Source organism: Grammomys surdaster, unplaced genomic scaffold, assembly GCF_004785775.1.
Source record: "Grammomys surdaster isolate TR1022 unplaced genomic scaffold, NIH_TR_1.0 126036, whole genome shotgun sequence".
Taxonomy (NCBI): domain Eukaryota; kingdom Metazoa; phylum Chordata; class Mammalia; order Rodentia; family Muridae; genus Grammomys; species Grammomys surdaster.
The window spans coordinates 3,058,611-3,073,154 of record NW_021620849.1 but is presented as its reverse complement, the minus strand read 5'-3'; positions in this window follow the sequence as shown (position 1 = coordinate 3,073,154).

Genomic DNA, 14,544 nt, shown 5'->3' with positions numbered 1-14,544 from the left:
AAATTCAGGTTGTTGGGTTTAACAGCTCACTAATTTATGAACTTTTAAAAAAAAGATTTTATATATATATGTGCTCATGCCAGAAGAGGGCACCAGATCCCATTATAGATGGTTGTGAGCCACCATGTGATTGCTGGGAATTGAACTCAGGACCTCTAGAAGACCAGCCAGTGCTCTTAACTGCTGAGCCATCTCTCCAGTTCCCAATTATGGACTAGTTTTTAACTTGGTGTTTAGCCTTTTAAAGTGTATTATGCTTAATGTGGCCTCAACATAAGAAATACAGTGAAGAGCCAGACTTGAAGGCACACGCCTTTAATTCCAGCACTCAGGAGGCAGAGGCAGGCAGGTGGTCTACAGAGTGGGTTCCAGGACACAGAAAAACCCTGTCTTGAAAAAAAGCAAAAAAGGAAGACAAAATATACTGAGGGACTGTTGTCATGTAATTGTGATTGGCTAAATCATGAAGGTTTAAAATCGCCATTTAAGTCACCAGAAGTGACTAGGGTAAGTTGGAAAAAATAAGTCAGCAATTGCAAAACAAAAACGGGAGCTGGGAATGATGCTGGGGAGATGGCTCAGTATGTAAGAAACACTGGCACAAGCGTGAGTTCAAATCCCAGAATTCACATAACAGCACAGTAGCACATGTCTGTAACTCAGTGTTCCTACTGTGAAACTGGGGACAGGGAAATCCAAAGGCTGGAGGTGGGGACAGGAGAATCCAAAGACTGGAGGTGGGGACAGGGGAATCCAAAGGCTGGATGGCCAATGAGCTGGGCATACCAGGCAAGAAAGCAAAAGACCCTGTCTCAAAGTAGAAGGCAAGGACTGGCACCTAAGGTCCTCTGACCTCACAGGAGTGCCAATATACAAGTACACAATGTTCATACAACCTTACACAAGAATACATATCTCTAAGTACCTCACTGTGTGTGTTCGCTAGCCAGATGTCTGAAGTCAGTGGTGATATGATAGAAACAGAATCTTAAAGGAGGCTTAAGTGACAAGCTGGGATGGTTTCTGCCAGTGGCTGCAGGGACTGCCTAAGGAAGAATGTCATGGTCAGAACACGGCTTTCCTGACAGGGGACCTTATGGAACAAACATTCATGCTTTGAGCCACAGCCTTCTCATTCTGAAACACATGGTGCCTTTGGACAGGCTGATTATGGAATACTAAATCTGTTAGCCTGGGCTCTACATTGTTCTCCAAAGAAGTCAAGGGAGTTAGAAAGGGGAATCATTAAATACAGAGGGTTAGGCTGGCAGGCATGTTCTTTAGCTCCTTGCAATGACCTGACTAAAGGCAGCTAGAGAGAGGAAGGGTTTGTTTTGGCTCATAGTTCAGGGGAGCGCAGTACACCTTGGCAGAGAAGGCGTGGCAACCTGGAGCAGTATGGTTGGTGGTGCCAACCAGGAAGGAGAGAAGGGAATGTCTATCTGTTTAACTGGCTTTTCCTTTCCCCCTTTTTATTCTGTCCAGGACCACAGCCCATGGAAAGATCCTGCCAGACCCCAGGGTGGGTCCTCTATCAGTTAAATCTCTCTGGAAACTCAAAGTCATATTCAGAAGGAGAGACGGCTCAGCACCTAAGAGCATTTGTTGCTCATGCAAAGGACCTGGGTTCCATTCCCAGTACCCACACAGTACGACAGCTTACAACCAACTGTAGTTCCAGTTACAGGGGATCCAATGCCCTCTTCTGGCCCCACGGGCAGCAGACACGCATGTGGTATACAGACATAGAGGCAGGCAACACACATTGAATAAAGGAAAACAGGACATACTCAGAGCTGGGTCTCCTAGGTGATTCTAAATCCAGTTAGTGAAGTTGTCATGGAGCTGATTAGTCAAAATGAAGGTCATCTCTCTCCCTCTGCTGACATCCATCCCAGGAATGATCAGGATGCCCACCCCCACCCCACCCCACCCCCACCACCAATTTAACCCTAAATTGAGTTGGGCAAAGCTAATACAGGTTTTCGTTTCAAGTTTGACAAGTGATTTGTTTTCGTTGGTTGGTTTTAGATGGTCTCAAGTAGCACAAGTTAGCATTGACTTCATATTGCCAAGGACAGCCTGAACTAGATCATCTGCCCCACCTCCACAAGGCGATGGGATTACAGATGTGGGCCACCAAGTGCTACTGTTCACTTCCAAGTCTTTATGTTCAAGTTGCAAAGTGTGAGGGCTGAGGTGCGGCTCAGTGGCAGAGCTCTTGCCTAGCATGCGTATGACCCTGGGTTCAATGCCCACCACAAGTTTATAATTGCCCGTGTGTTGTGGATTTTGAGGTAACAATTGCTGTATACAGTTATCGAGGTTTTGTTTGCTTGCTGCGTTTTGTTATTGTCTTAATACAGGGTCTCACTGTGAGTGCTGGTTGGTCTGAAACCCAGAGACCTGCCTCCCTTTGCTTCACCAATAATGATATTAAAGATCTGTTCCACCATATCATACATTTTGAAAGGCACATAAATGAAACTCTGGGGGAAATTTAAATTCCTTGTATTCCTCTCTTGAAACTCATGGGCTTTTGTTTTCTTGTTTGCAGTGCTGGGACTAGAACTCCGGGCCAGCGTTTTACCACCAAGTGCAGCCATGACTCTAAGCCCCTGTTTCTACTCTGCATCTCTCACAGCATTTTTTTTCCCTAATACTTTTTTATGATGCTAGGAAGTGAGCCCAGGGCCTACAGCATGGTAGGCCTGCACTCTTACTACATCTCGGGCCCTTTAACAGTAATTTATTTATTAGCCAGGTATGGTGCCATTGGCCTTTAATCCCGGCACTTGGAAGGCAGAAGCGGGCAGATCTTTGTGAGTTCGAGGCCAGCCTGACCTACAGTGAATTCCAGGACAGCCAGGAATACACAGTGAGACCTTGTTTTCAAAAAACCAAACATGTATGTGCGTGTATATATGTATGTGTGTATATATGCTATATATAAACCAAACATGTTTTTTGTTATTTATTTAAACAATTTTTATTTTGAGACAGGATTTCACTAAGTTGCTCATGGGTAGCCTTGAACTTGTTCTATAGCCTAGGCAGGCTTTGGACTTAGGAACTGCTTGCCTCAGTCACTCAAGTATCTGGAGTTAGGGGTCTGCCCATGATGCCTGACTAAAAATATGTCTTATTTTAAGTTATTTTGTCAGCTACTCGTAACAACAACAAGATAGGGTTGGCAAGATGGCTGAGCTGGTACAGGCACTGCCTCCAAGCCTAATGGCCTGACATGGGCCTACATTTGAGCCTCAGGACCTACACGGTGGAAGGAGAATCCGACTTCCAAAAGTCGTGCTCTGACCCTCATGTGTGCCATGCCATAATACAGTAAATAAATAAATGGGTTTTTAAAATTAGGGTGTGTGTGTGTGTGTGTGTGTGTGCATGTATGTGTGTGTGTGACTGCATGTGTGTGATTATTAAATGATTAAGTCAGCCAGAGAAATCATGGCATATTTTTATTATTATTACTGTATCTTTGATCACAGTAACATAACACTTTTATTCTTAGTTATGGCTGAACCAACCAACTCATTCTCGGAAAGCAGATAAAAAGCGAGTCAGAATTCCAGTTAAATGTGCAAATCCACAGATGCAGAAATGTTCAGCCCCTCTGGTAGGGCTGATTGCTGCCTGTGATTCAGCACAACAGCTGAGCAGAGTATTGGTCCTACTCACCCCACTGTCCAATCGGAGTCGTACCTCACTTTGTTACCAAATCTCATCCAAATCCACGGGGAAGTGACACGATTTTCCTCTTGTTTCTTGGGCAGGGAATACTTGATTCTGAAAGTTGTGGGAGATATGGTAAATATATTGATCACAATGGCAGGCAGCAGCCAAAGGACTGGGGTTTGTTCTTTTGTTTTTTTAAGGTTTATTTTATGAGTCCATGTACACCTACATGCCGGAAGAGGGCATCAGATCCCATTACAGATGGCTCTGAGCCACTATGTGGTTGCTGGGAATTGAACTCAGGACCTCTGGAAGAGCAGCCAGTGCTCTTAACTGCTGAGCCATCTCTCCAGCCCAAAGGAGACAGTTTTAACAATTCTGAGAGCTATTTGGAACTAACTTCTTGAGATCAATGAAGATCTTGAAGGGATCTTGAAGACCTTTTAGTTCTATTTAAAAAAAAAAAACTCAATGGCTTATAACAGAAATAGTAATATGATTACATTTCACCAATTTTTAAAAATTGTTTTTTGAAAATATTTTTATGTATGTGCATGAGTGTGCAAGTACCCATGGGGACCAGAGGAGGGCACGGTATCTATCTCCTGAGCTGGAGTTACCTCTGGACATGGATGCTGCCACCTAAACTTAAGTCTTCTGCAACAGTTCTTTTTTGTTTGTTTTGCTTTGTTTTTTGAGACAGGGTTTCTCCGTGTAGCCCTGGCTATCCTGGAACTTGCTCTGTAGACCAGGCTGGCCTCCAACTCACAGAGATCTGCCTGCCCTGCCTCCCACATGCTATGATTAAAGGTGTGTGCCACCACCGTCTGGAATGTAGTAAGGGTTCTTAACTGCTAAGCCCTCTCTCTAGGACCCTAGGCCCTGTCAGTTCCACTGGGGAGGGGGAGGTTTCTACTGAAGCCTGGCTACTCAACAAACTCAAGGCTCTGGATTCTGTTCCCAACTCTGCCTCCACTCGGGAAACATTTGGTACAAAACAGCATTACCTGAAAGGATTTATAATTCAGTCACTACATTAGGTAGGACTTGGGAGGTACACAGGGGGTTTTGTCAAGATTCTCAAGATAATATTAATAATAGCCCTTGACTTATAGATATTTTGTACAATCTAATATGCTAACGATGTTTTGGGAAATGGAAAGAATACTCTTGTGGTAGCTGCGATGGCCTGTCTTATGTCAACTGACACTAGAGTCCTCTGAAGAGGGAGCTTCAACTGAGAAAATGCTTCTATAAAATCAGGCTGTAGGCAAACCAGTGGCTCATTTTCTTAATTAGTAATTGATGTGGGAGGGTCCAGTCCATTGCGAGAGGTGCTACTTCTGGCCTGGTGATCCTGGGTTCTACAAGAAAGAAGGTTTAGCAAGCCATGGCAAGCAGACCAGTCAGCCACACCCCTCCCCCATGGCTCCTGCATCAGCTTCTGCCTCCAGGTTTCTACCTGCTTGAATTTCTGTCTTCTTTCAATGATAAACTGTGAAGGGGAAGCCAAATAAACCCTTTCTTCCTCGACTTGCTTCTGTCATGGCGTCTCACCATAGCAACAGTAACCCTCACTAAGACAATTTCACATTACAATTTTGAAACCTGATTATGGAAGAAACCTATGAATGTACAAGAAGGAACCATTTAATGAACTTCCATATGGCCACCATCTGGCCTCAAACGCTGTCAGTACCCGGTCACGTCAAACTAGTTTCAGTTGGCCCCACCCCCACGGTTATTTTGGCAGTCTTCGATATATAAATATTTAGGATGTGTCTTTGACATGGATTCTCAACAGGAGCAATCTTACTTCCAGTAGATGTTTTGCCAAACCTAGAGGTTAACGAGGTGTGCTCCTGGCATCTAGTGGGCAGAGCCCAAGGGTGCTGCTCACCTCCTTGGACTTCAACAGGACAGCTCCCCACAGCAGGCTATCAGTAGCTCTTACTGATAAGGAAAAGAGACTGAACGAAGGTAAGCATGAATCCCTATAGTATCATCAGACCCAAAATAACTAAAACACTAGGCACAGTCTGAGGAGATGGCCCAGACGGTAGGGTAGGCAAAGCAAGCATGAACACGCTGGTTCAGATCCCTGGAACCAGGCAGGCATGGCAGGATGTGTCCGGAACCCCAGACAATGTAGCTGAAGCAATGACTGAAAAGTTCAGTGAGAAACTGTCTCAAAAAATAAAAGGTGGAGAGCAAATGAGGGGACACAACCTTATGTTGACTTCTTGTCTCCATGGTTATGTGTACACACTCACCCTAACAAATACATATAATACACACACACATACACACACACACATATGTTCACACTCACACTAACAAATACATACAACACACACTCATGTGCACAGACATGCACGCACCCACACACACACACACACACACACACACAACAAAACCAGTGTTTAAACTTCTCCACTCTCATTCATTTTAAAACATGTATATGCTTGTATGTTTTCCAAAAAAGATCACGCATCACATCTATTCGATAAGCTTCTGAAATTCCCCTTGCTATGAATTCAGTGATTAGGTTCTTTTCTTCACACGTGTCTGATGGTAGACCTCAACATAGAATCCCATCCTGGATCTTTTATAACACCTTTGTGTGTCACTCAGTTTCAACCTTCTGGCAAGAATCTTTGAGAATTCCCCTGGTCACATCAGAGGCTTATCTTCTGGTAACGGAAACTCTGAGCGTTGGATTCGGGTGTTGCCAGCTTGACTCATTCATCGTGAAGCTTTCCAGCAGAGTTGCTGCCTCCTGAACCTCACTGGTAGAGCAACTGCTTGGCCTTTGTGAGGCCCTGGGTGTGATCCACAGCACCATGAGAAAAGAGCTCTACACGAGGACCAAGCAGCCACGGGACTGAGCAGCCACAGGACTGAGCAGCCATGAAGACTGACTCCATTTTTTTCACATCATCTTAGCCAAAAGGCCAAGAAGGAATTGACTGAATAGGTTTCTGTTTGATTGGGTTTTGTTCTTGTTTTGTTTTAAGACAGGGTCTTACTATGTAGCCCCGCATATACTGGCACTCACTTTGTAGACCAAGCTGGTCTTGAACTTATAGAGATCTGCCTACTTCTGCCTCCTGAATGCTGGGATTAAAGGTGTGTGCCAAGACACTGGCTGACTAGATTTCTTATTAGGAGTTAAATAATATCATAATTTCTTTTTGAGTGGCAGTGGCTCATGCCTTTAGTATCAACAGTCAGGAGACAGAGGCAGGTGGATTTCTGTGAGTTCAAAGATAGGCTGGTGTATATAGTGAGTTCCAGGACAGCCAGGGCTACACAAAGAAATCCTGTCTCAAAAAACAAAAAACAAAACCCAAAACAAAAAACCCAAACCAAAACAAGTCAACAAAAACAAAAAACAAACCAAAAAATTCCTTTTAAAGAAAACTTACTGTATTTATATTTTTAGACACAGTCTTTCCGTGTTACCCTGACTGGCTTGATCTTGAACCCAGAGATCCACCTGCCTCTGCCACGTTGACCATCCTGTATTTTATTTTTATTTATGTGCCTCTGTGTGTGTGTGTGTGTGTGTGTGTGTGTGTGCAGTCACACACACTGGGGGATGCCTGAGGAGGCCAGAGGTGCATGTTAGATCCCCTGAAGCTTCTGGACTTGCAGGTGGTTGTGATATGGATCACAGGAGCCAAACTCAGGTCCTCTGGAAGAACAGCAGAGGCTCTTAACCACTGAGCCATCTCTCTAACCCTTCCCCCATCAGCATCTTTTAAAAGTGGCTAATGAGAGGCTCTGATGCCTTCTCTGTCTTCCTCAGGTACCTCCATACTTACACATACGTGTGGACGTGCACACGCACACACACACAAATAAAAAATGACTAATGAGCTTTGTGTAAAATGAAGTCATTATGCCCAGGACTGGGATGTAGCTCATTTGGTACAGTGTTTCTTAGCTGTGTGTAGCCCTCAGAACTGCATAAGCCAGACACCATGACACACATCGGTAATCACAGCGCGTGGGAGGGAAGTGGAGGCAGGAAAACTGGAAGGTTAAAATAAAGGCCTTCAGGATGGCTGGTGTGTATAGGCGCCTGCTACCAGCCTGATAATGAACTGGACACTCGGTACCCACCTGGTAGAAAGAGGGAGCTAACTCCTCTGACTCTCACACATGTGCTATGGCCCCTTACACGAGTCTATATGAACATTCTGAAAAAAATATATGAGGGCTAGGGCACATAAGGCCCTGTCTCAAAAGCAAAACAACAACAACAACAAATCATTATGAACATATCTGAATATAGCAACACACTATCATAATCCTGTATTCCCAGTTCTAGGAAACTGAGGCAGGAGGATCAGGCTAATAAGACCTTGTCTAAAAACCAAAGAAAGTATCATTAGAAACTCCTGGGCTTTCTATGTATATATTTGAGGCAGGGAAGTGTGGGGCAAGATGGTCTCTTGTAGCCTAGGCTAGCTCGAAACTCATATATTGGGAGATGACCTTGAATTCTTTTTTTTTTTTTTTTTTTTAAAGGTCTGATGATTTATTTGTTACTCTTAAAAGACTTATTTTTGACTGGACTCAGACTTAGAAGTAGAAGCTCTCAGTGAGGACAGCGACCTTGAATTCTTAATCTTCCTCCAGCTCCAGCAGCAGGACTGCAGGCATGAGCCAGCACACCCAGCACTAAGCTTTTCAATAGGGGAAACAACTTTAAGAAGAGAAACACTTTGTGAGTTCATCAAAAACTTTTTTTTTTTTTTGTTATTTTCAAGACAGGGTTTCTCTGTGTAGCCCTGGCTGTCCTGGAACTCACTCTGTAGACCAGGCTGGCCTCGAACTCAGAAATCCGCCTGCCTCTGCCTCCCAAGTGCTGGGATTAAAGGCGTGCGCCACCACCGCCCGGCATCAAAAACATTTTTATACAGATATAGCTCAAGAAAGAAAAAAAAAAAAAAGAAGCCTTGACCAGGAAGCAGCATTTGCAGGTTTGGTCAGGGGTACACCTGAGAAGTACAGCCCCTGGTGACCTTCATGTCACCTAGCCTTCACCAGATGTCTCTGCCTCTCCCATCTCTGTTCTGAAGCTTTCCGGAACCTTCCCTGTAGCTGGTTCCCCTGAGCATCTGACTCTGTCCACTGGCGAGTGAATGCAGAGTTGGAAGCCGTGCAGATAATCTCTCCAGAGCTAGCACTGCACTCGGAGTCCCTTCTGAGGGTGATGGGGAGCAACCAATGGGGTCAAAGCACAAGAAAGGCTCAGAGACTTATTTCAGTGGGGGACAGGGAGAGGGGAGGGGAAGGCAGGCTGGGAAGCTAGATTAGAAACTGGTTGTTCCAGGTCTGTAGCCCCCAGGATCCAGTTCCCAACCTCCCCTCTTGTGCCTTGGGAAGCCACCCTCACAGGCTGTACTTGGGACACCCACCACTTCCCCCCTGGAGCTTCTGAACTTAGCCAATGGGACACATTACTAGGAGAGTGGAGAGGACAGAATTTGTTCTGCTGGGTCACCATGAACCTGCTCCTCTTTCTATCCAGGCGGCCTATCAGGCAGCCTTTCTAATCACTAACTTCTCTCCAGGGCAGTAAACGATCTTTCCCCAAGACCCTTGGGCCTGGAGCTTCTTGCTTGTGGTAACGAGCCCCTGGGGAACTGTGATATCTCTAAGCTCCTCCTTCCTCTTAATTAACTTCTCTGCAAATTACTGCATTTGAGTATGGCACCTGTTTCCTGAAGAATACACAAGTGGACCAATTAAGGTCTCAGTTAGGGAGAGGTTTGGTGGCCTGCACTGGGCTGGGATGGAAAGAGGTGGGTGAGTGCAAGGCACGTTTGGGAATTAGAACTATTTGCTGGCCCTTGTAGGAGGAACAATGGGCCCTAGATTCTTGAGCCAACTAGCATTTCTCCCTCCTATTACAGAGCATGTTGGGGAGGCACAGTGTTCCATCACCCTACACAGAAGTTTAATGCATAAGAGGCTCTGATATTTTTAAAAAGACTTGTTTTTTATCTTTAATTATGAGTATGCATGTGCATCTGTGGATGAGGGCAGGAGGGGTGGCGGTGGATGTATGTGTGTGAGTTCAGTTGCCTGAGAAGTCAGAAGAGTTCATGGGATCCTCTGGAGCTGGAGTTACAGGCTGGTGTCCTGACCTAGGGCCTGGGAACTGAACCAGCCTCCTCTGAAAGAACAGTGCACGCTCTGGACCACTGAACCATCCCTCTAGTTCCCAAACTCCGATTTTTCTCTTTTGTTCTGTCTTTTTCTTCTTTGAACACCCGCCCAAATCCTCGACATGCCTGTGCCACACTCTGAACTTCCTCACTTTCTCCAGAAACCTCCCTATTGCCCCCTGGCAGCTGCCCTCTGACCTCCATCGGTCGCTAACCTACCTGCTTTCTTTGCCACTAACTCAAAGGGAAGACTCTCTTCCTCTTTTCTATACCCCTGCTCCCAACAGCTGCCCCCATTTACAGCATTCGGGCCCTACTGTTTTCCTTCAAACTTTAATAAAAATATCCTCCAGCTAAAATAAATAAATAAGGAACAAAGCCAACAACATTTAAAATGTGAGCAAAGCTGAGATCTAGCTGTCCTGAGGCCCACTGCAGTCCCTGTCGCTCAGCTTTCCTCAGACTTTTTCTGTCCTCGGGGTTCTAGCTTCTGACTCTTCCCAAACGATCTGTCAGCAGGGGCCACTTGAGGGGCTGCTCCAACACCAGAGCGGAAGGAGCTAGGATGTCTGTAGGCTGTTCTTAAATGGTAAGTATTGTTAGAAAACAAAAAGGGAGCCGAGGGTACTTGGATCTTAAGTTTGTGAAGAACTTTAGACTCCAGGCTGCAGTTTTACCGTAGTTTTAGGTAGTTTTACGGTAGTTTGGTAAGTCTGTAGAAGGAACATCTGTTCTGGCTGGCAGCATGAAGAAGTCCTTGAGTTCAGTCCCAGCAGCACACAGATGAGATGTGGTGGCATATGCCTGATGTGGAGGGTCAGTAGTTCAAGGTCGCCCTCAGAAGTGAGTTCCAGCCCGGTCTAGGACTAATGAGAGCCTGGCTCACACCAACAGTAAAATAGCCTTTGGGAGACCGGGGGGGGGGGGGGGGGGCCCGGGGGGGGAGGGCTCAGTGGTTAGGAGCATTTTTCTCTTGTGAAGAGACAGAGTTGAGTTCTCAGCACTTACACTGGGCAGCTCCACAACCACCTGCAACTTCAGCCGTGGGGAGCTGATCCCCTCTTCTGGCTTCTCCAAACACTTACATGCACAAACACACACAGTGATACACATAATCATGATGATGATGGTGATGATGATGATGATGATGATGATAAAAGTATAGCCTTTGTTCTTGAATTTTGTCTTTTGCTTCCTAGAAAATCATTTTGATATGAAAATGTAAAATATGTATACTTGTGGTAGAGTGTTGACCTACCACAGACCAGACAAGGCCCTAGGTACCATCTCCAGTCCTGGGGGGAAAAAAAGCTTGCTTGATAAACTTACTTAACCCCCCTTTTTTGCATGAGAAAACTACATTCCTAAAGAATACACATAGCTCCTGGTGGTGGTGGCTAGTTCTAGAGGCCCTGACAGACTCACAGAAAGAGAAGCATGTTTCGAATTAAATAATAATGTCTATAAAAGGCTAACTCTGCATCTGCAGCTCTCAAGAAATCAGAAGGTGCCCATACACCCTTCACCGCCAGAGACTAAGTTCTGTAGGTGGGAAGGGGACAGCGGAGGAAGCTCATTGGTGGCTGCTGTTCTTTTCGGAAGAGCAGATGAGGAAGGCAGATGGCAAAGCTGGAACTGCTCGCCTCCTGGACTGTGGCTTCCACAGGGAGGTGGGAGCTTCTCCGAGAACTGAACTGTGGGAAAGTGACCTTTCCTGAACCTGAAGTTACTTTAATTTTTTTTTTTTTTAAATTTAGTGTATGGGCAGGATGTGCCTACAGAGGACAGTTTAGGAAAGTCAGGTCTCTCCTTCTGCCATTCGGGTCCCAGGAATTAAACTCAGGTTGTCAGGCTTGATGGCTGGGCTATCTTGCCTGCCCAGAGTCTATGTGTAAGATCTGAGGATCTGGACCAAAGACTGGCGTTTCAGAGACAGCTTAGACCACTAAGTACTTGAAGCACAAGCAAGAGGACCTGGCCTCCATCCCCATACCCTTGTTCAACAGCAACAGGGCAGGGTGTGCCAGCCTGTGCTTCTAATCCCAGCTCTGGAGCTGGAAGCAGAGACAGCCAGATCTCTAGGGCTGACTGGCCAGCCACTCTAGCCTAATCAGAAAGTTCCAGGTCCCAGGGAGAGATCCAGTCTGAGACAACATGGTTTAGATGAAAAGATGCTTTTTAAGTAAACATCTCCTTAGATTTAGGTTTTTCTAAATTCTAAGATCCCTGTCTCGGCAAACAGTAACAAAGCTGCAAGGTAACCAGTGAAGATAAGATCCTTGAAAGAGAAACAACTATCAAAGGCGGTGGTTGGGGGAGGGCAGAAAGGTCGGGCATGACTCTCCATAGTGTTTAATCTGGTAAGAAAACACCTGGGTGACCTCTGACCTCCACAGCCTCACACCCATGTACGCCCACATATACAGGAACAACCATACATATACACACACACAAGAAAAAAGGAAGGGGGCTGGAGAGATGACTCAGTACTTAGAAGCACTGGCTGCTCTTGCAGAGGACCTGGATTTGGTTCCCAGCACCTACGAGCTGTCGAGCAACTCTCTGTCAATTCAATCCCAGGAAATCTAAGACTCTCTTCTGGAATCTGCAGGCACAGCATGCTGCTGGTATGATACATAAAAGGAGGGAAAAAACGTATACACATTAAATAAATGAGTAAGTAAATGAGCAAAAAAGAAAAAATTTAAGGAGCAAGCAGGAGGAAAGGGGAAGGGGGGAGGGGAGAGGAGAAAGAGTATGTGTTGAGAGTCAGGGTAACAAACAAACATGGTAAGAGTAATGACTTATTCCAAAGATGGCTTTGCTAGAGAGCAGCCATTTTAAGATAAAACAAAAACCAAACAATGCTTTAGTTGAAAAATATCTGTTATCCCTGTACCAAAGAGAAGATAGGGATTATTTACAAAGTAACAACCATCAAACTAACGAAAAAAGGACACAGAGCTCTGGGACTATAGCCCAGTTGTATGCTTGCCTAGCATACAGAAGGTGCAGGGTTGTGCCGGGTTGTGTCCCCAACCCCACAAAAACTGGGTGTGTCTGTGCTCACCTGTAATTCCAGCAGTTGGGAGAGGGGGACGCAGAAACATCAGTTCAAGCTCACCCTTAGCTACATAATGAGTTGGGAGACCAGCCTCAGATACTTGAGTCTTTGCCTCAAAAGCCAGTAATAGGTGTAGGGAAAATCTCTTATGTGCTGTATGGAAGCAACACCTGTCAATAAAAAAGCCTGTGGCCAATGAGCTGAGGCAGGGTTAGAAGATGGGACATCCGGCAGGGAGAGAGAGGAATTCTGGGAAAGAGGCAGGCGATTCGCCCCTGAAAGCTAATCATGAAGATGGTCACACGGAGCTGAGGAGAGGTAATTAGCCATGTGGAAGATGAAAGTTAAGAACTAGTTGAGGAACAAGCCAAAGTGTGTGGCCTGAGGAGTTATTAATAAATAGTCTCAGAGTAGTTATTCTGGGGTGAGAGGCAGCGCAGGTATAAACGGGGCTGTGGATGACTCAGTGAGTGAAGGGGTTTGTTGCCAAGCCTGACGAGCAGAGTTCAATCCCCAGGACATACAAGGTGGAAGGCGAGAACCGGCTTCCACAAGGTGTCGGATGACTTCCATATACCCACGGCACTCCTGACACCCGCCCCCAACAATAAATACATAAACTTAATAATATTAAGGAAAAATAACAATAAACAAGTAAAAATACATAAAGTCCAGCTAGGAGAAGGGGGAGGAGGGACAACAGGGGAGGGATATAGTCAAAGTACACGATATACTTGAGAGAAACTGTCTTTCTGAAACCCATCCTTATGTACAGATGGATATACAATGTTTAAAAAGATGAAGTGCAAGCTGTCCTAGTGCATGTCTGTAATGCCAGGAACTGGAGGTAGAGGTAGGAGGGGCAGAAGTTCAAGGTAATCCTGGGCCACATAGCCTGGGCTATATTAGACCTTATTTCAAAAAATAAAAATAAAATGTAGATACCTTAGAAATGTATAAAGCAGAAGATAAAATTTCCCAAGAATCTTTGTATTTACACACACACACACACCCACACACACACACACACGCACTTCTCTTTAACTATTACAAGCCCTGGTTCAGTACCTGGTCTATTTTAACAAAGGCTTTAATCGGGGCTTTAAACAATCACCTCTGGAGTAGTGGTCCTGAAGCTGCCAAGGGTTCACATGTGGTTCCCTGGTGCTAGGGAGCCAGGCCTCTCTGCTGTCTGTCATCCTCAAATCAACCCTCTCACCCATTGGTCCAAGACAGCTGCTTCCATTCTTACTGGCAAGTCCTCATTCCAGACAGTAAGAGGAGAGGAAGAAGCAGAGGGAAGAGAGGAGGCAGAAGAGAAGTGAGTCACTTTTCTTTCTGTTTAAATAATGTCCTTTTGGACAGAATGCAGTCTTGTGAGCATGCTTGTTTTTAAGGGAGACTCTGTGTAAATGCTACGTGTGTGTGTGTGTGTGTGTGTTTGTGTTAGTTGAGGGTTTTTTGTTTTTTTTTGTTTTTTTTTTTTTTTTTGAGACAATGTCTCACTTGTAACCCTGACTATCCTGGAACTCCAGTGTAGTTGAGGATAACCGTGAACTTCTGATCTTCTTACATCCTTAGTGCTGGGATTACAGACTTGTGCCATCA